This window comes from Cannabis sativa, chromosome 7, assembly GCF_029168945.1.
Source record: "Cannabis sativa cultivar Pink pepper isolate KNU-18-1 chromosome 7, ASM2916894v1, whole genome shotgun sequence".
Classification (NCBI taxonomy): domain Eukaryota; kingdom Viridiplantae; phylum Streptophyta; class Magnoliopsida; order Rosales; family Cannabaceae; genus Cannabis; species Cannabis sativa.
Window position 1 is genome coordinate 37269168 of NC_083607.1, and position 23616 is coordinate 37292783.

The window sequence follows — 23616 nt, forward strand, 5'->3', positions numbered from 1 at the left end:
TCATTTCAGACAATGGAAAACAGTTTGACTGTAAAGAGATGCGACAGCTATGCGACGATTTGGGGATTAAAAAAGCTTTTTCCGCAGTTGCTTACCCGCAAAGTAATGGACAGACTGAAGCCGTTAATAAGATAATTAAACATACCATAAAGGGAAAATTAGAAGGTCGCAAAGGGGCTTGGCCAGATGAGTTTTCGCAAGTCCTATGGTCCTATAATACGACCCCTCGATCTACAACTGGCGAAACACCCTTCTCACTTTCTTACGGGTGCGAGGCCATGTTGCCAGTTGAAGTTGGGGCAGGTTCCCTACGCAGGGATATTTTCAACATCTCGCAGAACAACGAGAATCAGCTATTCTGCCTTGATCTTTTGGAGGAAAAGCGTGATAAAGCGCACCTACAAAATGCGGCTTATCAACAGCGAACTGCAAGATACTTTAACTCCAAAGTGAAGGTAAAAACCCTGCGAGCAGGAGACTTGGTCCTTAGAAGAGTAATGCCAAACACCAAAATCCCGTCGCACGGGGTTTTTGGGGATAATTGGGAAGGACCATACCTCATCGCAGATCAAATTGGTGATGCAACTTATCGACTCGCAACACTCGATGGAACTGCATTCCACGAGCATGGAATAGCGAGAGCTTGAAATTTTATTATCAATAGTATTCGCATTATTCGATTATGTCAATTCTTGTACTTATACTTAGATATTTTTTGTTCAACAAGAAAAAATCCTAAGTATAGGGGGATATATGCTCGAATGTACTATTGATTATATGAATAAAATTACTTGCTAAATTCTCAAAAATTTAGTTTACCAACTTTGCAAAATTTTCCTACTTATTACACCAAGCTGTAATTAAAGTCGCAAATATATATATAATGACGATTACACCAAGCTGTAATCGAAGTCGAAAACATATATATAAAATCGCGAGTACCCGAGTACTGCGTAAATATTAAAGGATAGCTATCCCCGCAAGGATAGAAATTTGTCCAAAATAAAAGGTAAATTCGTCTAAGTACATAAGCGCGAGTACCCTTGTACCGCATATATAAAAAAAAAGTAAAATAAAAAAACAACATAAGTCAGAAGATAATTAAGCATCTGGAGCAGCAGGAGTAGTCTCATCCGGAGCAGTCTCGTCCGCGACTTTGCTGATGACCCCATTCTCGACTTCTTCAGCTTGTACGCCCTCGACCTCGTCCAGAAGGTTGCCTCCCCCACCTTGAGTCTGAGTAGGCGACATGGCGCGAAAGGCCTCAGCCATCTCAGCAGCTTCAGCTCCGAGAAGAGAGAAGTCGAAGTCGGGGACTTTGGAAAGAGTGGTATAGATATAATCAGACACTGCCTGATCGTACTGCTTCTTCCCATTCTCTTTCTCAGCCTCCAAATCGCGAGCCATCTTCGCGATCGTTGTTTGCGACTTCTTGACCTCGAGCTCCGCCTGTTCTTTCGCCCTGCTGAGTTCCTCGAGTTCCTTCTCCTTGGCCTTGTTGAGTTCCTCAAGCTCTTTCTCCATCCTCGCCACATCCTGCTTCAGCTTTTTTATATTCTCCTGAAAATGAGCGTTCTGCCTCTTCAGCGAGTCGGCTTCCTTCGAAGGAGTAGCCGCAGCTTTTATGAACAAAGCCATGGACTGCGCGGCCAGTTCAGTGGATCGAGTAATGAGATCCTCGTAAGGGATCTTAGCCAGGAACTTTTCCTGCATGGCCAGGAAGTCGCGAGCGCGAACAGGAGGGTCAATGACGACTTTCTTCCCCTTGTCCTGAGTGGTCTTGGCCAGCTTCTTGGAAGAGTCTGCGACAAGCGAAGCCATCACATCGCTCTTCCTCTTCTGGGCAACGACCGGCGAAGTTGTCGCTGTTCCACCCTTTGGTTTGATCTTCAGGACAGGGGCAGACTTCAGAAAAGTCATATCTGCGAACATGAATGAAAGATAAGTATAAATCACAATCCTACTCCGTCGCCTTATAACAAAAGATGAGTTACCTGAAATTTGTCGAGGAGTTTGCTTAGAAAGACGTTTGTCTATTCGCTCTTGCTGCTTCTCAGATGGTTCTTTGTATACTGGCTCCCGTTGAAGACTTGCGTTCTCGGGAATCAGCTGATGTTCTCGCAACTTCGCAGTTGTACACAATAATCGCCAGTCGCGATCTTGTACCGGAAGGCTCCCGAGAATTTCAGCTGTCTCCTTGCTAGTCGCATCAAGAGTCGGTCGAGCTGGTCTATCTGCGATAACAACAAAAAGCGAGTAAGCAAAAGATTTCAAAAGCAAAGCAAAAAATGTCTAAGTCAAAAAATACGCGACATACTGGGTCTGCGATTAAAGTCGGTCCTAATCCCAGGAACCTTAAAGACGTAAAACCACTTCGACTTCCAATCACCCATGTTCGACACCATTCCCTCAACACCGTTTATTTCAGAAGTCGCCCATTTGCTAAAGCAGTAGAAGCCGTTATGGAGACCTACGCTCTTTATGTCGTAGAAATAACTGAACTCTTCTACTGAGGGAGCCCTATGAACGTACTCCATGTACATCGCATAGAAAGCCAGGACAGTGCGATAACTGTTGGGAGTTAACTAAAGGGCGATACGTCATATCGCCTGAGAATGGCTGCGACGAAGGGATGAAAGGGGACCGATACACCACATCGAAGGATGGGTATTGAGATTACCACATCCTCTGTGGGAATGATCGCAGGGTTAGTGAATGGAAGGTGCGCTCTCTGAGATGGTTTAGGACGTTGAAACGCGAGTCGCAACAAATTCAACCTTACAAAGGTGGTAAAGTCTGATTTGACAACCCTCGAGATTAAATCCTCGCACGCGAAGGGCTCGTTCAGTTGGGAGTCGTCGACTGAATCTGTCCCACTCCCCTCTGCTTCCTCCTCTTCCCCACCTGACTCGCGGGCTAGAGTCGTCCATTCCTCGTCCATCTCCTCGACCTCGATGTCAGGAGCATGCCTCGTATGTATAAGATAGTCGCGTGCCGACACTGTGGACTCGCTGTCCCGGATATCGATTGTCCCAGGTTCAGCGAGTTCCTGCACCATCCTCTCGATGTCTACAGAAGACATCGGACCTAATTCTATTTGCGCAGCCTCCATTTCGGAAATGTCCGTAGGGAGAAAACTGTCTCTCTCCTGGTCCGACTCACCGTCAAATGCGTGGCCTCCTGAGCCGAGCTGCTGGCTATCCGATAAATCGCTCATCTGAAAGATAGAAGATCTTTCCAGCGTGATGGATGTGTGAAAAATAAAGTAAGTGATCTCACCCGCAGTAGATTATAAAGTCGCATTCGACAGAAGGGTCAGCCTCCATGCGAATACTGACCATCCCGTCAATGTGCGAAAAGAGATACAACTATCTTGGGCAAGTAATTCACGCATCCTCGGTTAAATGGTATACCTCCAGAAACGGCTGGGAGTTTCACAGTGACTCAAGAGGTATGCATTTTCGAGTATAACCCTAAAGTTACTGTGAGACCCCCACCGTTCCGAGACTACCTATCAACCAAAGAGTGCGATCATTCGAGTATTAGCGCATGTCACAAATGGCTGGGTGTATCTCAGTATCTCAAGGGGCATATAATCACATATATGGCCATTAGAATACTGTGACACACCCACCATTTGGAATAGCAATTAATACCCACACAACTCAGCCCGCGACATATAAAAATCCTAAAAGATCTAGCTGACAGTTAAGTGGAAATAAGTCTTGGAAAAATGCGATTATTCAAGCTGTTCATCTGAACACCCGCGAACATTCAAATTGTTCATCCGAATATCCGTGAGTATTCGAGACGTGAAACAGTGCCTATGAATTGTGTGCGGTTATGTCAGTTTACAGGTCCTATTCTATGAATATTACCCAGTTTCACTTACCCAAAACACATAACCTCATTAACACCCACTAGCATACATTCCTAAAAAAGCCTTTAAAACATCCAAACCCAGAAAATAAAGCATATTTTCTCCAAAAACAGAAAACGAAAATGCAGTGATTTAGAAACTAACCTTATGTCTTGATTCCTGCGATTGCTCTCGATCACTTCTGAGATTGAAAATGTTGTGGAAAAATGGCAGAAAATCTGGGAATGGATTTTTTCGAAGTGTATGCACTGGAGGGAAGTTAAGAATAAGAGGGAAAAATGGGAAATTTGATTCGTATCAAAGCGCTTAAATACCCATATCCCTTATTAGTTGGGATTGTGACACGTGGCAGCCAGAATGCCTAAAGTCGCCCAATCTAACGGCCAACTATGGCCACGCCTACACGAAAACTGAAGAGTTTTGTGACGTGGCACCCTAAAGATAATAAAAACTAATAATTACAGCCGTCATTTCTCGAAACCCTCGATGGGACAACCAAAAGGTCACCTCCTCGTGACAACCTTTCACCTGTCTCTCGAGTAATAGTTTCCCTCAGTGACCGCTCTTGTCACATCGCGAAACTAGGGGCATGTGTTATAGTGAGATTTCTCTCACCTAGAAACTCGAGACCAGACTCCTCTTTAAAGGACACGTGTATTCGGATTTCCAATGAAAGCTGAATGTCCGTGAGAGACTTCTCGAAGTTTAGACCTCGCTCAGGATAAAACCAGCGAGATACTGCGAGTGCGACTTAAGTCGCACCACGTAACCGCAATTCTCATCATGCAGGGTAGATCCAACTCGCATGTGTCAGAACATGTGCGAGTGTCCCCTCTATATTTCCGCGACAAGTATAGAGACCAACTCCCTATGATGCAGTTTGGTCCCAACGACCCAATAGCCCTGACAGACCGATATAAATTCGCATGTCCAGATTTTACTAGCTCCAACATGCGATATCTACAAGGGGCGATTACCTAAGGACGCAGACGTTCCAAACGTACTGGCGATCCTGCGAGCTCAACAAACGGAACATTAACAGTCAACTCGCAGATGTGGAAGACGCATACGTTGATGAACTTAGTAACTGTCACACATTTATTAATGTTAACGTTGTTTGAGTTTAGTTATTGCAATTCAATGTGTAAATAATGGATTAACAATGAATGTGATCCTTATGTAACCGATTGGACACATACTTTGTATATAAAGGGGTGATCCACCATGAAAATGCACCTACGAATCCTTTGCTACAGTGGACTAAGCAGATCGTAATCTGACTGAACCACTATAATTCTTTGTCTTGTTTACATTTTCCAGCCTTGTTGTTTGTTCTTGCATTCCCAGTCGAGTACTCGCCATTCTAGGTTGAATACTCGCACTTGTCATTTCTCTAAAAATTCTCTTTTATATCAATTAAATAATACGTTTTGGTGTTGCGAAATTCACACGACAACACCAGGATCTTAGATCTACTCACAAGTATGTTGTTTAACACCCTAAATATGAACTTTCTAAAACGATAAATAAACACATATAAAGTTAAAAAAACCTTACATTGGTTGCAGCGGAATAATGTCTCCTTCCACTCAGATCTCTAACCCTTGTATCCTTTCTGTCGCAGAGTATTATCAAGATCTGAGCCCGAATGTCCTTCTCTTTGTGAGTGATCCTTGACAGTCTTCCAATCTATGATTGAGGTACCACTTGTTGTGTGTGGGCACTACTCTATCACTGAGTGTTTCGAAATTATGAAGAGGAAAAGAGAGAGGGTTAAGTTCGGCTATAGAGAGAGAAGGAAGGCTCAGTTTTCTGAAAAAGTAATTTTCTGACAGAAAGCTTGAAAGCTTGTTGAAAACTTGTTATTTGAATAAGCCATCACTTTCTATTTATAGGCAACTACTAGGTTTAGGTTAGTAATTATTTATCATTAAAATAATAAAAATGTTAATTTGAAAAACATGCTTAAGTGGCCGACCAAGGTGTTTATTGGGCCTCACTTGGTTTTTGCAGTTTTCACAATTTTTATTTCTATTTTCTCAAAAACGCTAATTTTCCAATTCTAACCTTTTAAATGCCAAAACTAATTATTTAATAACTAAAATAGATTATTAAATAATATTGTCATTTAGTTTAATTATTAATTAGACATATAAAGTCTATTAATTAATAAATAAACCTAGAATCTCTTTTCTTTACAATTTCACCCCTCCTTAGTGAGAATTCACAAATCAGACATAGTCTAACTTTAGAATTATAATTGATTAATCACAAATCAATTATTGAGTCTTACAAGCAGTATAGTCTCAACTAGAATGGGGACCATGGATCTATATGCTGAGCTTCCAATAAGTGAACCGAATTTACTAAGTAAATCCCTACTTATTAATTCCTCGTTGAATCCACTCTTAGAACTTAGAATTGCAGTCTCAGACTTATATAGAGCATATTATATGCTCCACGATATAGATATGCTATCTCATTTAACCATTGTTATAATCTTATTATGATCAAAGATCCTCTATATAGATGATTTACATCGAGATGGGTTAATTTTACCGTTATCACCCCTCAACGTATTTTGCCCCTTAAAACACTTAGCTACCTGTAAATGATGTTTAGTGATCTAAGAATTAGTCACTTAAACAAGAGCTCATCCATTTACTTCTATTTAGCTCAGCTCGAAGGGAATCATCACTTGACTTCTATACACCAGTAGAAGCTATAGATTCCATATTTATGTTCAACACTCCAACTCAATCATACTATCATGTTCCCAAAATATACGTATCACCCTCACCCAAAAGTAAGCTTAACTAATAAATCAAAGAACATGAATAGTACTCCTGAGTTGAGCCTAAGCATATCAGGATTTAGATTCTTTTAATCTTAAGATCAACTACTGATATTGACTTGGAAAGATATGACAGTAAGTTTATAATATCTTAACTAAGTTCAATATCGGTCCAGTCCAATGTATACTCCATACATTCGAAACTAGTTTACTTTACCAATGTCCTGGAAAGAACATAACACTTACTCCAAGTGTAAGTACACATCACCGCTGATTATCACATCAGTGTAAATCCAAAACACTGATGAAACAGGGACTTAGTCTTTTGATTCATATAATCACAATCACATTCCACTGTGTTGACGATACTGTAATTGTTGATAAACATATGATCTGGACTTAACAGATTTTGTGTGTAAATGTAATAAACATATTAAACCATTAGCATGTAAAATTCATGCAAACATAAATCACTTCAAATTTCTTATATTGATAACTAATCAGATTGTAAAGGGTTTTATTTAGGGCACAAAACCCAACAAACTCCCACTTGCACTAACATAAAACAAACTGTGCAAATAAATCAATCTGTTGTCTTGATCTTCAGATCAAGTGTAGTATCTTTGAATCCACCCAAACTTCTGGAAACAAGTTCATAAAAACATTATGAAACATCCTTTACTATATGCTTTACTCATCAAGGGATATTGAAATCCATACTGTTTTAAAGTACATCTGAATAAACAGAAGACATATCTCTCATATTTTAAAATATGGAATTGAGATAATACAGTGTAGCCTTTTCTTCAGTAAAATAACTTTCTGGTAATTTCGAATTTACAAAGTTATAAATCTTCTCTGGTAGAGCTTTAATTATCATAGAATAACTCCTCCACCCCCAGAGTAACCACCATCTCAAAATTTGAATGAGTTGGGGTAGATACAAGGATAACTGATATACAGTTCCTTAATATCTAACATATAGATCACTTTCATAAATCTTTCTTGAATATCTTCTAACGTTCCTTATTTGATTACATCTCAGATAGCTCCCACTCAATAGCAGATGTCTGGTTAAATAATACTTTTAACCTCTTATTGTTTGGAGAGTTTTCTAGTTGTGACTTATTGTATTAGTCTGAAACTTTAAGTTTCTTTTCAGACTAAATCATCAACATAGCAGACTAGTATTTGAAGTGAAAAATACTTGCCAGAGATTAAGTAATCAAAATTAAAATACCATAAAATGTTATGAGGATTAAGAAATCTTGGCTCAAGTCATTCGAATAGACTGAACTAGAATTGTTTTATCTTTTTCTCATAATTCTGATAAGTTATATCTATCCACATGAATGGTTAGATTTGCTTTTCAGTAGTGTTCTTAAGTTCCTATCACAAGTGTCAACCAAATGAAGATGGGTAAAGAATTTTAAAATTCTCCCACTCAATTAAGGTAGTGTGATACATTATCAAAGAACTTTTATAGGTATCATTATTTACTACAACAGTAAAACTATATTGGAACATACAATCAAGATCAAGGATTTATATTAATAAAAGCTAATTCATTATATTACTTCCACGTTTAAAGAAAATATGTGTTACATAGTGTATTGTGGATAAATTCCACCCCTAAGTATATAGAGATTATGATCCACTAAGTGTTATAGAGATAATGTGGAGTTGAATACAATCCAGAGTTCATTAGATATAAAAGATCGTTGAACTGCATAGTTTTCTTAACTTTTCTCCACCCCTATCAGATCAAAAGATCCTTTTATTAAACAAATTCTTAATAATTGTATTAGAATTAACAATTATTAATAAACATAGAAATATTTTCTAGTGTTTATTTAATATAACTCTATGAAGAGTTGTAAATAATAAAGAATTTGTATCAATAATAAAAAAACTTACACATACAAACATATAAATATAATGTGGTAATTGTGGTTTAAGATAAAGTAAATGAAGCTCAATCTCATAAATTGCAATTTGTTTGAATAGAAAATAAAATAAAATATTATTAATAAAAAAAATATTGCAACAATATGAGAAAAACAGGGATAAAAATCCCTAACTAAAATTCGAAATCCAAATTGTCTTTAAACTAAAACAATTAATTCAAAAATAGATAAATGAGCTTCATCTTCATCTTGGAAGATCTTCACCCTTTGTCCAGCTTTCCGATCCAACTCATGAAGATAGTATCTGAGTTCAAGTAGCTTGACCTATAAGAAGAAGAAACAAATAAACAAAGTTAGTCCAGAATCAATAATCCAATTGGATAATAATTCACTAAAACTCTTAAAGTTTATAGAAAGAAATACCTTGTTTCTTTGCAAGAAGTTTAGGACATTGCGGTTTCCAATGACCTTTTTCATTGCAGTAGAAACACTTTCCTTTGAGTGCATCACCAGAAGCAGCAGACTTTTTGTTTTTCATGGCTTTGGCACGCTTCTTGGTGTTTCTCCACTTCTTCTTAGATTTGGGTTTAGAAGTAGAGGCAACATTTGCCTCAGGTTTGACCGTGCCATTACCGTTGCCAGAATTTTGAGGTTTACCCCCTTTCTTCTTGGGGCCTCCAATCAAATTTTCATACGTCTGAAGGTCATTGACTAACTCATGAAAGTCTATGTCCTTTTTATTCATGACATAATTTGATGTATATGGCAGAAATGATGGAGTCAGACTATTCAAGATAAGGCTAACTTGAGTAGTGTGATCCATTTCAGCACCATGATCTTGGGCTTCTTGGAAATAACTTGCCATTAGGAGAACATGATCACGCACATTCTGATGGGGTTCCATCCGTGCATTGATATATTTCTTAGTCGCGTCAAAGCGAGACTGAAGAGATGCCCTACCGAATAGCTCAGTTAACTTCGTCATAACTTCAGCAGCCTTTTCGGTTTTAGAAAACCGAGTTTTAAGGGTGTCAACCGTGCTGAAAAGCATGAAGTATAGAGCTTTGTCGTTAGCTTTCTGCCAACGCTCATACTGGTCTTTCACAGCTTTGGTTGCATTGTCCCCCAGCACTTCAGGAGACGGCTCAGTTAACACAAACAAGGCACTTTCTCCTATGAGAGCAATATTAATGTTCTCATTCCATTTTGGAAAGTTAGATCCATTTAGTTTATTTTCGGTCAAGAGTGATAACATGGAATTCATCATGGTTATACAGGATACTACAAAATAATAAATAGAAATCAATAATGGTTTAACACAAAATCCAATTCAGAAATTATAAGCACATAGCATGTAGGAATGATAAGAGAAAATACCAAAAAAAAAAATTCAATCCTAAATAATTTCCAAGGTTTTCAACAAACTGATATCAGTGTCCCGTTTAGGCGAGAGTCAAAGCTACCATTTATTGAATAGAGTTGTCAGCTCATCTAAAATATTAAACATTCTAGCAACCTTTTATTCGATCAAGATTGGAATCCAGCGTTGTCTCGTTTAGGCGAGATTCAAGGCTATTCTATCGTATGAGCTTCTACCATTGTTTCATGTTTTTTAAGTCAAATATAGTCGCCACCATTAGGGTGATCCATACCATATAAAACACTTACAAAGCTACTTATCTTTCGAGATTAAACGGTGCTAACTTGCTAATGAACGTTCTTCCATTAGGGAGGATTACTCACTAAAACAAAAGCTATGTAAAACCAACAATGGAGATCGAATATCTTAATAATAATAAAGCTCATTCTTTAAAATGTATTTTCTATATTATTTGTAATAAAATATATTCATTAAATTTCGAATTTAGAATTAAAATTCTAAATTAGAATTTAATTTAATATTTATAAAATTATACTTAGATGGTGATTGAAATAAATTGAATTATTTCCATCTTAGTAGTAATTTTGATATATAAATATTAAGAAAATTATTTAAGTTGTATTAAATTAAATTAATTTGCAACTCAAAATAAATTTTCATGAGAATATATTTATTGTATTTTGAAAAAGAAAGTATAAAAACTTTACTATTTTCGAAATACTTAAATAATAATTACTTAGAAAAAATACTTCAAGAAAAAAATATCACCTATCTAGATATTTCTTTGACTAATTAATTCAATTTTTAATAATATACTTTAATTCATTTATTTTAAATTAATCAATAAATGAAAAAAATCATTGATTTAAGTTGGTCCAAGAATTAATTAAAATAAATAATCAATTTACAACTTAATCTATTTTTCAAGATATATTCAAAAAACATCTAGCATAATGCAATTTCGAAATTGATTAATAAAATAAAGAAAAATATATTTTGAAAATTATTTAAATTTAAGTTGAAAAAATAAATTTCAACTAAAAATAATTTTCTATTTAATTAAGTGTCATGAAAAAGAAATATTTAAGTATCATGATGAAAATCAACTTAGATATTTAATTTTCAATTTAATTAAATGTAATAAAGTCAAGAAATAAATAATTAAGTGTAGAGAAGGCTTAATTATTAATCTCTAGTTTAATACTAGGAAAAAATATACTTAAATTAAATTGTACTAAAATTAATTATTTAAATAATTAATTTCACAATGTATAATATTTTCCTATTTAATATTGAAATAATAAGTAGTCTAGAAATAACTATCTAGAAAATATCTTATTTGACTAAGTATCTTTTCTACAAAATTGGAAAAAGTATCTAATTTAAGTTCTTATAGAAAAAATCTAAAATTTAAATATTTTTAAATTTAAATTTAATTAAATATCAAAAATTAAATTGTAACCACTTAATTTGAAAAATATTCCATTTTAAGTTTAAAACTAACTTAAAAAATATCTTAAGAATCTTTAATAACTAATGCCTAGAATTCCTCAACTTAATATTAAATTTTAATAAAATATTCAAATTTAAGTTAGATAAGAAAAATCAGTTAATATAACTAATTTATAACTTAAATAGGAATATTTAATTAAATAAGCTTCAGAAAGAATCTAGTTAGTTAAAATTCTTTATTTAATTAAATACAAGAAAAATACAAATAGTTTGTCTAGAAATAATATCTAAAACTAAGAGTGTTTTTCTTAAAATTAACTTTAAAATATTAAAATGAAAATAAATTTCATATATTTTAAAAGTTAATTATGTTGCTAATCAATTTTATTAGGTTAAACTAATTTAATTTACCTAGCACAGTTATTCAAATCAGGCAAATGTGCCTTCACAATTGGGGTAGTTCATGTGAGGGGGAGCTGGGTTCCGTATGTCGTACCCACTTTTAATGGCCCCCAACTCTCACACAAGGCCCAAAAGAGAGGAATTTAACCTTAAAATAAATAACTGTTATTAATTGAATAGGTCCAAAAACTAAATGGACCTAAATAAAATCTATCATGGTGTGACATTTTATTTAGCAACAACCTATATGCATCTATATAATAAAATAAACATATAGGCTCACACAGGCACACATTTGGATGGATCCTATCATGTTTCTAGGTCATACACAGATGAAAGAAGATTGTAAAATTTACTTGTTACAAATTATTTACTTGACCTATCGTCAATTGAACCATGAGTTAAAATCAGATAATTGGATCTGTTAACAAGTTGACCATGGCAATTTTGATCAAGCAATAATAGGTTTTATAAAACTTACAAACAAGCTAAAACACATACTCCTGCAACAAGGTTAACTGGATAGTTGGATATAGGATTTATTTAATTTTAAATAATTAAATTTCGAAAAAATAATTAAATAATAAAAAATATATACATTTATTTTTGAAATTAATAAAATAATAAATAAAATAATATTTAAAATTAAACCTACAATTTTGAAAAATTAGGTTTCAACTAACCTAAATATCATTTCAAAATTTGCTAACTACTATTTTTTAAAAAATTAATGTTATTTTATAAATTAAATATTCAATAAAAATTAAAAAAAGATAAATAAATATCTTTTTCAGATTTTATGATTTAATTTAAATAAATAAAATAACAAAATTTAAAAGTTAGCAAAATATCTTATTTCTATTCAAAATATCATGATTATAGTTATCTTATTTTAAATCTAAATAAGGTCAAATTTTAAAAAAAAAATTAATTTAAAAAAAAAATATAATATCTGACCATAAATTTAAAAATAAGATAAGATATAATCAAATTTAAAAATAAGATAAAAAATCAAGCAAAAAGATAGATATTTACTTGTTTTCTAATTCAAATTACACTAATATCTAAGATTAATTTTTTTTAAAAAAATCAATTTAATTTATTTCTGATATTAGATTTGAAAATTGAAAAGTAAAAATCTAAATACAAAACTACACAAAAAATTTGAAGTTAAATCCATGAAATAGCATGAAAAATCAAAGAAAAACGAAAAAAAATGCGAGCTGTACGGACAGTATGCTGTGCATACTGCCCGTGCGCGCAGGTGGGAGTGCACAGCCGAGAAAACTCGACGCAGGGGGGATCTGCAGCACGTCCGCGCGTGGAGAAGGGGTTTCAGACACCCCTGGGCATGTTGCTCGGACAAAACCTTGTCCGAACACGCGTCTGACCGAGGATCACTTGGTTCCGCGCGCGTGGGTGAGTGCATCATCCCGATATTTTTTCGAAACTTCAAAAAATCATAACTAATTCAAATTAAATCGAAATTGAGTTCTGTAAAAAAGTAAATTGCTTAATTTTTTTCCATACTATCCAACAAAAATAATTCCAGAAATAGAATTTCAATTATTTTTCACGAAAAATTCACAAACATCAATCAATCATCATATAACACACAACACAACATGAAACCATCCAAAACACAAAAAAATCATTTTAAAGTCCAAATTTCTTGCAAGAAAATCAATTACCATGGCTCTGATACCAGTTGTTGGAATTTATTTTACCAGGATCTTAGATCTACTCACAAGTATGTTGTTTAACACCCTAAATATGAACTTTCTAAAACGATAAATAAACACATATAAAGTTAAGAAAACCTTACATTGGTTGCAGCGGAATAATGTCTCCTTCCACTCAGATATCTAACCCTTGTATCCTTTCTGTCGCAGAGTATTATCAAGATTTGAGCCCGAATGTCCTTCTCTTTGTGTGTGATCCTTCACAGTCTTCCAATCTATGATTGAGGTATCACTTGCTGTGTGTGGGCACTACTCTATCACTGAGGGTTTTGAAATTATGAAGAGGAAAAGAGAGAGGGTTAAGTTCGGCTATAGAGAGAGAGGGAAGGCTCAGTTTTCTAAAAAAGTAATTTTCTGACAGAAAGCTTGAAAGCTTGTTGAAAACTTGTTATTTGACTGAGCCATCACTTTCTATTTATAGGCAACTACTAGGTTTAGGTTAGTAATTATTTGGCATTAAAATAAAGAACATGAATAGTACTCCTGAGTTGAGCCTAAGCATATCAGGATTTAGATTCTTTTAATCTTAAGATCAACTACTGATATTGACTTGGAAAGATATGATGGTAAGTTTATAATATCTTAACTAAGTTCAATATCGGTCCAGTCCAATGTATACTCCATACATTTGAAACTAGTATACTTTACCAATGTCCTGGAAAGAACATAACACTTACTCCAAGTGTAAGTACACATCATCGCTGATTATCACATCAATGTAAATCCAAAACACTGATGAAACAGGGACTTAGTCTTTTGATTCATATAATCACAATCACATTCCACTGTGTTGACGATACTGTAATTGTGAATAAACATATGATCTGGACTTAACAGATTTTGTGTGTAAATGTAATAAACATATTAAACCATTAGCATGTAAAATTCATGCAAACATAAATCACTTCAAATTTCTTATATTGATAACTAATCAGATTGTAAAGGGTTTTATTTAGGGCACAAAACCCAACAAACTCCCACTTGCACTAACATAAAACAAACTGTGCAAATAAATCAATCTGTTGTCTTGATCTTCAGATCAAGTGTAGTATCTTTGAATCCACCCAAACTTCTGGAAACAAGTTCATAAAAACATTATGAAACATCCTTTACTATATGCTTTACTCATCAAGGGATACTGAAATCCTTACTGTTTTAAAGTACATCTGAATAAACAGAAGACATATCTCTCATATTTTAAAATATGGAATTGAGATAATACAGTGTAGACTTTTCTTCAGTAAAATAACTTTCTGGTAATTTCGAATTTACAAAGTTATAAATCTTCTCTGGTAGAGCTTTAATTATCATAGAATAACTCCTCCACCCCCAGAGTAACCACCATCTCAAAATTTGAATGAGTTGGCGTACATACAAGGATAACTGATATACAGTTCCTTAATATCTATCATATAGATCACTTTCATAAATCTTTCTTGAATATCTTCTAACGTTCCTTATTTGATTACATCTCAGATAGCTCCCACTCAATAGCAGATGTCTGGTTAAATAATACTTTTAACCTCTTATTGTTTGGAGAGTTTTCTAGTTGTGACTTATTGTATTAGTCTGAAACTTTAAGTTTCTTTTAAGACTAAATCATGAACATAGCAGACTAGTATTTGAAGTGAAAAATACTTGCCAGAGATTAAGAGCATGTTTGGTATTGTTTTCTGTTTTTTGTTTTAAAAAGTTATTTTTAGAAATGAGAACAAAAAATAGTTTTTGAAGTTTGTAAACACAAGTCACGTTTGGCTAGTGATTTTTAAAAACAATATTGACCAAAAGTGAATTGGTTTTTAAAACAGAAAACAACATTTTGTTGTTTTCAAAATTCTTGTTTTTTGAAATTTTGTTTTCTGAAAACTGTTTTTAAAAAACAAGGCCAAACAAGCCAAATTGTTTTTAAAAACAATTTTCTGTTTTTAAAAACAAAAAACAGTTTTTTAGTTATGATGCCAAACATGCACTAAGTAATCAAAATTAAGATACCATAAAATGTTATGAGGATTAAGAAATCTTGGCTCAAGTTATTCGAATAGACTGAACTAGAATTCTTTTATCTTTTTCTCATAATTCTGATAAGTTATATCTATCCACATGAATGGTTAGATTTGCTTTTCAGTAGTGTTCTTAAGTTCCTATCACAAGTGTCAACCAAATGAAGATGGGTAAAGAATTTTAAAATTCTCCCACTCAATTAAGGTAGTGTGATACATTATCAAAGAACTTTTATAGGTATCATTATTTACTACAACAGTAAAACTAAATTAGTCACTTAAACAAGAGCTCATCCATTTACTTCTATTTAGCTAAGCTCGAAGGGAATCATCACTTGACTTCTATACACCAGTAGAAGCTATAGATTCCATATTTATGTTCAGCACTCCCACTCAATCATACTATCTGTTGGAAATTATTTTACCAGGATCTTAGATGTACTCACAAGTATGTTGTTTAAACACCGTAAATATGTACTTTCTAAAACGATAAAATAAACACATATAAAGTTAAGAAAACCTTACATTGATGCAGCGGAATTAATGTCTCCTTTCGCTCAGATCTCTAACCCTTGTATCCTTTCTGTAGCAGAGTATAATCAAGATCTGAGCCCGAAGGTCCTTCTTCTTCAAGTTTGATCCTTCACAGTCTTCCAATCTATGATTGAGTTACTGCTTGCTGTGTGTGGGCACTTACTCTTTCACTAGGGTTCGAAATTTATGAAGAAAGAAAAGAGAAGAGGGTTTTCGGCCAGGTATAGAAACTAGGGAAGGCTCAGTTTTTCTGAAGAGAGAAATTTCTGTCAGAAGATGTTATTGAAAACTTGTGATTTGACTGAGCCATCACTTTCTATTTATAGGCAACTACTAGGTTTAGGTTAGGAATTATTTGGCATTAAAATAATGAAAAAATCAATTTGAAACTCCACAATTAGTGGCCGGCCATGGTGTAGTTATGGGCCCCACATGATTTTGCAGTTTTATCAAATTTTATTTCTATTTTCTCAAAAACACCAATTTTTCAATTCTAAACTTTTAAATGCCAAAACTAATTATTTAATAACTAAAATAGATTATTAAATAATATTGTCATTTAATTTAATTATTAACTGGACATATAAAGTCCATTAATAAATAAATAAACCTAGAATTTCTTTTCTTTACAATTTCACCCCTGCTTAGTGAAAATTCATAAAATTAGACATAGTCTAACTTTAGAATTATAATTGATCAATCACGAATCAATTAATGAGTCTTACAAGCAGAATGTTCTTAACTAGAATGGGGACCATGGATCTATATGCTGAGCTTCCAATAAGTGAACCAAATTTGCCAAGTAAATTCCTACTTATTAATTCTTCGTTGAATCCACTCTTAGAACTTAGAATTGCACTCTCAGACTTATATAGAGCATATTGTATGTTCCACGATATCAATACGCTATCTCATTTAACCATTGTTATAATCTTATTGTGATTTAAAGATCCTCTATATAGATGATCTACATCGAGATGGGATTTCTTTACCGTTCTCACCCCTCAATGTATTTTTCCCCTTAAAACACTTAGCTACCTATAAATGGTGTTTAGTGATCTAATAATTAGTCAGTTAAACAAGAGTTCATCCATTTACTTCTATTTGCTAAGCTCGAAGGGAATCATCACTTAACTTCTATACACCAGTAGAAGCTATAGATTCCATATTTATGTTCAGCACTCCCACTCAATCATACTATCATGTTCCCAAAATATACGTATCACCCTGACCTAAAAGTAGGCTTAACTAATAAATCAAAGAACATGAATAGTACTCTTGAGTCGAGCCTAAGCATATTAGGATTTAGATTCTTTTAATCTTAAGATCAACTACTGATATTGTCTTGGAAAGATATATATAACGGTAAGTTTGTAATATCTTAACTTAGTTGCAATATCGGTCCAGTCCAATGTATACTCCATACATTCGAAACTAGTATACTTTACTAATGTCTTGGAAAGAACATAACACTTACTCCAAGTGTAAGTACACATCATCGCTGATTATCACATTAGTGTCAATCCAATAACACTGATGAAACAGGGACGAAGTCTTTTGATTCATATGATCACAATCACATTCCACTGTGTTGACGATACTGTAATTGTGAATAAACATACGATCTGGATTTAACTGATTTTGTGTGTGTGAATGTAATAAACATATTAAACCATTAGCATGTAAATTCATGCAAACATCAATCACTTCAAATTTCTTATATTGATAACTAATCAGATTGTAAAGAGTTTTATTTAGCGCATAAAACCCAACAAACTCCCACTTGCACTAACATAAAACAAACTGTGCAAATAGGTCAATCTGATGTCTTGATCTTCAGATCAAGTGTAGTATATTTGAATCCACCCAAACTTCTGGAAACTAGTTCATAAATTCACTTATGAAACATCATTTACTATTGTTGTGTACCGAAATGGTACGTTTTACATTTATCAACTCGCAAGCGCACGAATCTTTATTGTAGTATGGAGATTGTGAAGAACGAGGTCGAACCCATGGGAATTGCGTGAAATCGAAGAAAATACTAATTTAATCTAAGCTAATAAAACTCTAACCTAGTTCCGAAAATGGTGAGGTTTTTGGTAACAAAATAAAATAAAATATTTAAACAATAAAAATGACAGTAACAGATATTTTCAGTAATATTTAGGATATTATTAAGGGTTCAGAATCCACTTAAGTGTATATAAAAATATTTATGTTTATATTGATTCTCATAATTTAACTAGTAATCAAACCAATTATTTTCTAATAAAAAATAGATTTTCCTTCGCTTTAAAATTATAACTTCTAAGCATTAAATGTGAAACAATTTAATGTAAATACAAAAAATCAAAGAATATTATTTTTAATAAAATGTAGAACCAAGCATTAATAATTTCTAACTATCAAAAATACGTGATATTAAAGACGAAAGAAAATTATTTTAAGAAGCGAAAATCATAAGCATATATTGTACTGAGAATCAAAATAAAAATAAATACTTAATTAAATACACTAGGTTTCATCGTCCACCTTAATAATAAGGGAACTTAGAAACCCATAAGAAAATTAACTAAGAAAAGCGGTAAACTAACTGAGCGTTTTCTCTGGATTTTTCTGTCTGAAACTCTAAAACTGTAACTGAATTCTAAAAACTTAAGCTTCTATTTATAGAAGGGTAAAAGGACTAATGCGCAATTAAACTTATTACAAATTGCATGTGGGTAAAAATGTAAATACGAGAAATTATAACTGGAGTGCCACGTGTCAAGCTCGGATTGGTGGCTTTGGTGTGCAACTTGACACGTGGCGAGAGGAGAGAAAGCCACGTGGAAAGTGGCTGGGCTGCTGAAGGGAGGCGGTCATAGAGGAAGGCTAGTCGCGTGGCTGGCGAGTGTAGCAAACGAAAGGCCCAGGAGGGGCCGTGCGCTCCACGCGCGCGTGAGGAAGAAGAGGGGGACAGTCCCCCTGGTGCGCCTGTCGTGGGCCTGCGGAGCGAATCCTAGCTCGCCACGTGGCAAGCATGTTGACTGGGAAGGAAAATGGGCTGAATGGGCTGCCTTCTTGGGGTGCTCTTCTTGGACTTCAAAAATACCATTTTTCATTGCTTTGGACCACATTTTTACTATTTTTCTTTTTCTTTTCCTTTCTTTTCACAAATGTCATTTTCTTAATCAAACACAAACAAAATTAAATCCAAATAAAATATTTTCAACACAAAATATATGACAATAATTTAAATGAAAATATTAAGATCTAATTAATTTGTATTTTTTTTTTAAACTAAAAACAATGCATTTTCTTAATTTCTTTTTATTTATTTCTATCTCTTATTTGTGTGATAAAATATTATTTTCTTACAAAATTAACTCAACACTATAATATTTTCAAATAGAAATATATTACATTAATTTCATGAAAATATTATATAGAATTAATTTTATTTTGTATTTTTACACTAATAAATATGCATTTTTGACTACTTAACACAACCCCCAACTAGCTTATTGTTAGTCCCTAGCAATTCAAACGGATAACAAAATATTACCAAGATGAACAAATCAAAACAAACTCTGCTTAATCAAAACAAAATAAAATATTGGTGTAAACACTAGAAAATACTATATAAAAACTTACAGTAGATATAATTCCAAATTTTTTGTGTGTGTGTTTCAAATCATATTTTTTGCTTTAATCCATAACACAGATAATATTGAAAAATCTTTAAAGTAAAAAGTCTCAACTCCAAATCCTCACAGGTATTGATATATTTAAAAAGAGGAAGGGTTATCACTCTTGGAGTTGGAAATGTATATTAATTTACGCTCAAATGGATAAAGATTTTTCGGACGAACAATGTAAACAATTATTGACCCATAGATAGGCTAACCAAAAATATTTTGAAATTCAAATGACAAGTTAACTTTCGGGATTTCATTACAATACCTAGAGCCAAAATAAAGAAATAAACAACGATTTTTTTTATTTGGTGACTAAAATTTACGAAATAAACTATAGCAAAGTCTCTTTTGATTTATGATGATATATTATTTTTTTTTCAATATATATTATATATGCATATATATATTTTTACCGATATATATATTTTTTACTTTGCTAAATGATTAAAACTAAGATATTGCTCTTTATATGATATATATGTATTTTTTTAAGGGCAATATCTACAATAATTATTTACCGTAGCAAAATTTTCTTTGGTATATTTTGAATTTTAACCAAGCTACGCTGAAAGAGAAATGTTGCTCTTGTTTGATTTTTTTTTTGTTATATATAGTATGTAAGATATTGCTCTTTATATGATATATATATGTATATTTTTTTAAAGGCAATATCCACAATATATATCTTTTTTTTTTTTTTTTTTTACAAGAGCCAACATGTGATAAGAAAATATAAAGATAATAAATTTACAATTAGGCTCAATTCTAAAAAAAGTATCCCTCTAGTAATTGTCATATTTTCAAATTTTAAAAAATTTTGATTTTACCAATTCAGAAGATCAATATATGTTCAAAAAATCGTTTTCTCAATTCTCACTTCTCACAAAAAATGAAAGCTTTTAACTTAAGATTTTTCTCAATTAAATGTGTTAAAAACAATCAAATCATATGTTTGGTTTGTGCAATTTTTACTGGAATTACTATCTAAGTAACTAAATATAGTATAAACTAGTCTAACACAATATTTATTTATTCACATAATTAGCAACAGAATTTGACTCAAAATTTTCAAAAAGGTAAGAAATTTATCGAACTTAATGCAAGAATATACTCAGTACCCCCAACTAAAATGAGACAGTGTCCTCAATGTCTAAACATGTATATGATAAGAACATGAGATGAGAACCGAAAAAATCGGAGAATATGCACAGTGATAGATGTTAATTTTCTAAAAAATAAATGACAGAAAATAAACTAAAATACTGAAAAATAAAGAAAGCAATTAAAGATAGGACCAGTAGTGAAAGAATTCACTAACCTTGGTAAATCGAGTCGTGAAAGAGCGTTTCCTCCACTTCAGGTGGTGTTAATTCTAAAAATGGTTTCAACCTTTGACCATTGACTTTGAATACATTACCAGATTTAGAATTTTCAATTTCAACAGCTCCATAAAACAGTACGAACAGAAAATGGACTAGTCCATTTAGAACGTAACTTACCGGGATCAAAAGGAATGTCCCAATCAGGAGGTCGAAATTAATTTTGTGGTCTAGGGAGTGATTGTGATTCTCTAGGAATTTTCATAGATCGATCTGCTAACTTTTTTGGAACATTGGTGTTTCTATTTGCAGTACACAGATCTTTTAAAAAATTTGAGTACGTAGGTATTTGCTTAATGACATCTAAGAAAGGGATATTTATATTTACTTGCTTGAATACCTCTAAGATGTCACCATACTGACTACCTCTTTTGATTGGGATCAATCTCTGTGGGAATGGAGCTTTTGGAATGAACGACAAAGTTTGACTCATTTTTTCAACCGAGTCTTTGGAATGTGAGCTTTCAGGCTGACTCTTTTCATTTTCTTTCAATGAGTCTTTGTTCATTTCAGTATCAGGTTGAGGTATGTAATCAAGTTTTTCAATAATTTTTCTAGACCTAAGGATAGAAATTGATTTAGCTTCTTCAGTAGGTCTAGATGTACTTACCTCGTACTGACTCTTTGGATTGGGAATGGGTTGATTGGGAAGTTTTCCCTTTTCCCTTTCAGCTACAACAATATCAAGCTGACCCATTTGTGTTTCAAGTTTTAACATGGACTGTTGGGTGGTTTGCATGAACTGTTGTAAGGTATCCTCTAAAGATGGTTTTCTTTGTTGTTGAGGATATGGCATATTAGGTAGGGCATGACTTTGATTGGGTGTGTTGTACTGGTTTCCTTGGTTCATTGGAGGCTGGTTCTGTCTCCAAGAAAAATCTCCAATTTGGATTGTAGGATTGAGCAAATGGGCTATCAAACGAATTCCCATAAGTTTGAAGAGCATTCGCATCTTCAGAAAATGCCTCTTGGTATATAGGCAATGATGGACACGACTGGATAGTATGACTTGTACTATAGCGTAGAGAACAAAATTCATTCCTATGGATAGGAGTATTCGTGGATTAATTTACTGACATAGCTTCAACTCTCTTAGTTAGATTTGCTAATGATATTTTTAAATCTACGTCATCTTTGACATCGTAAATTCCACCTCTCTTAGGTGTGTTGGAAGCTTTCGATCTAGGATCTTGGCAATTCCACTGTTGAGAATTTACAGAAAGATTCTCAAGAGACTCCCAAGCCTCATCCCCTCTAAATTGCAAAAATTTTCCAGTGTGCATTGATTGTACCATTTGTCGGTTTGAAGGAGATAATCCATCATAAAAATATTTTACCAATCTCCATTTCTCAAAACCATGGTGTGGACATTTTAGCAATAAATCTTTAAATCTTTCCCAACATTCATAAAATTCTTCGTGATCTCTTTGATAAAATTCGGAGATTTCTCTCCTAATATTATCCGTTTTAGACATTGGGAAAAATTTGGACAAAAATTTATTAACTAATTCATCCCAAGTAGAAATGGATTGGGCTGGGAGTGAATTAAACCAGGCTTTAGACTTATCTTTTAATGAGAATGGAAAAAGTCTAAGCCTAACAAATTCATCAGAAAAATTTTGAAATCTAAAAGTATAACAAATTTCTAAAAAGTCTTCCACATGCATGTATGGATCCTCTCTATCTGACCCATAAAAAGATGGTAAAAATTGAATTATAGAAGGTTTCAACACAAAATGTGTAGCATTTATTTCAGGAAAAATAATGCATGATGGATAGTTAACATAAATGGGAGAAAAATGATCAATGAGAGTTTTTTCTTCCACATTTACTTGATTTGGTTCCATGATGTAGAATTTTCAATCTTAATTTCAACCTACAATAATTTTCTTTTAACAAAACAATTTTTTAGAATTTCGTTCCCAACGAATCATACACCAAGTATCACAAAAATTAAAATAACATGAAAAAATTAGGAGGCGGTGCCTACCATATAATTGCGTAAATAAAGACTGAATTTAAAATATAGCGGAAAATAAATAATATGTATATATTTGACAGAAATATAAATACTAAGATTAATATATGTGCAGAGATAAAGACAGAATTTAAAATATAGCGTGAAATAAATAATATGTATATATTTGACCGAAATATAAATATTAATATTAATTATAATTTATAATATATACTTTATTATATATAATTATAATAATAATATATTTTTCTTAAGTAATGTATATAATAATAAATAATATATTAATATTATATATAATAATAATATATAATAAATTTTATATATATATATCTAAAAACGTAAACTGATAATAATAATAATAATAATAATAATAATAATAATAATAATAATAATAATAATAATAATAATAATAATAATAATAACTTTATATATGTTTTACTTCGTTATTAAGAAACGTAATATATAATATATATATAATATAATA

The 23616-nt window shown here is 32.8% G+C and overlaps 1 non-coding gene across 1 annotated transcript; it reads left to right on the forward strand.

Annotated features, from left to right (window-relative positions):
- Positions 1-22507: 22507 nt before the first annotated feature.
- On the forward strand, positions 22508-22614 carry LOC115698379 (small nucleolar RNA R71). The gene has a single exon (XR_004008130.1). It is a non-coding gene; the product is annotated as a small nucleolar RNA R71 (small nucleolar RNA).
- Positions 22615-23616: the final 1002 nt, after the last annotated feature.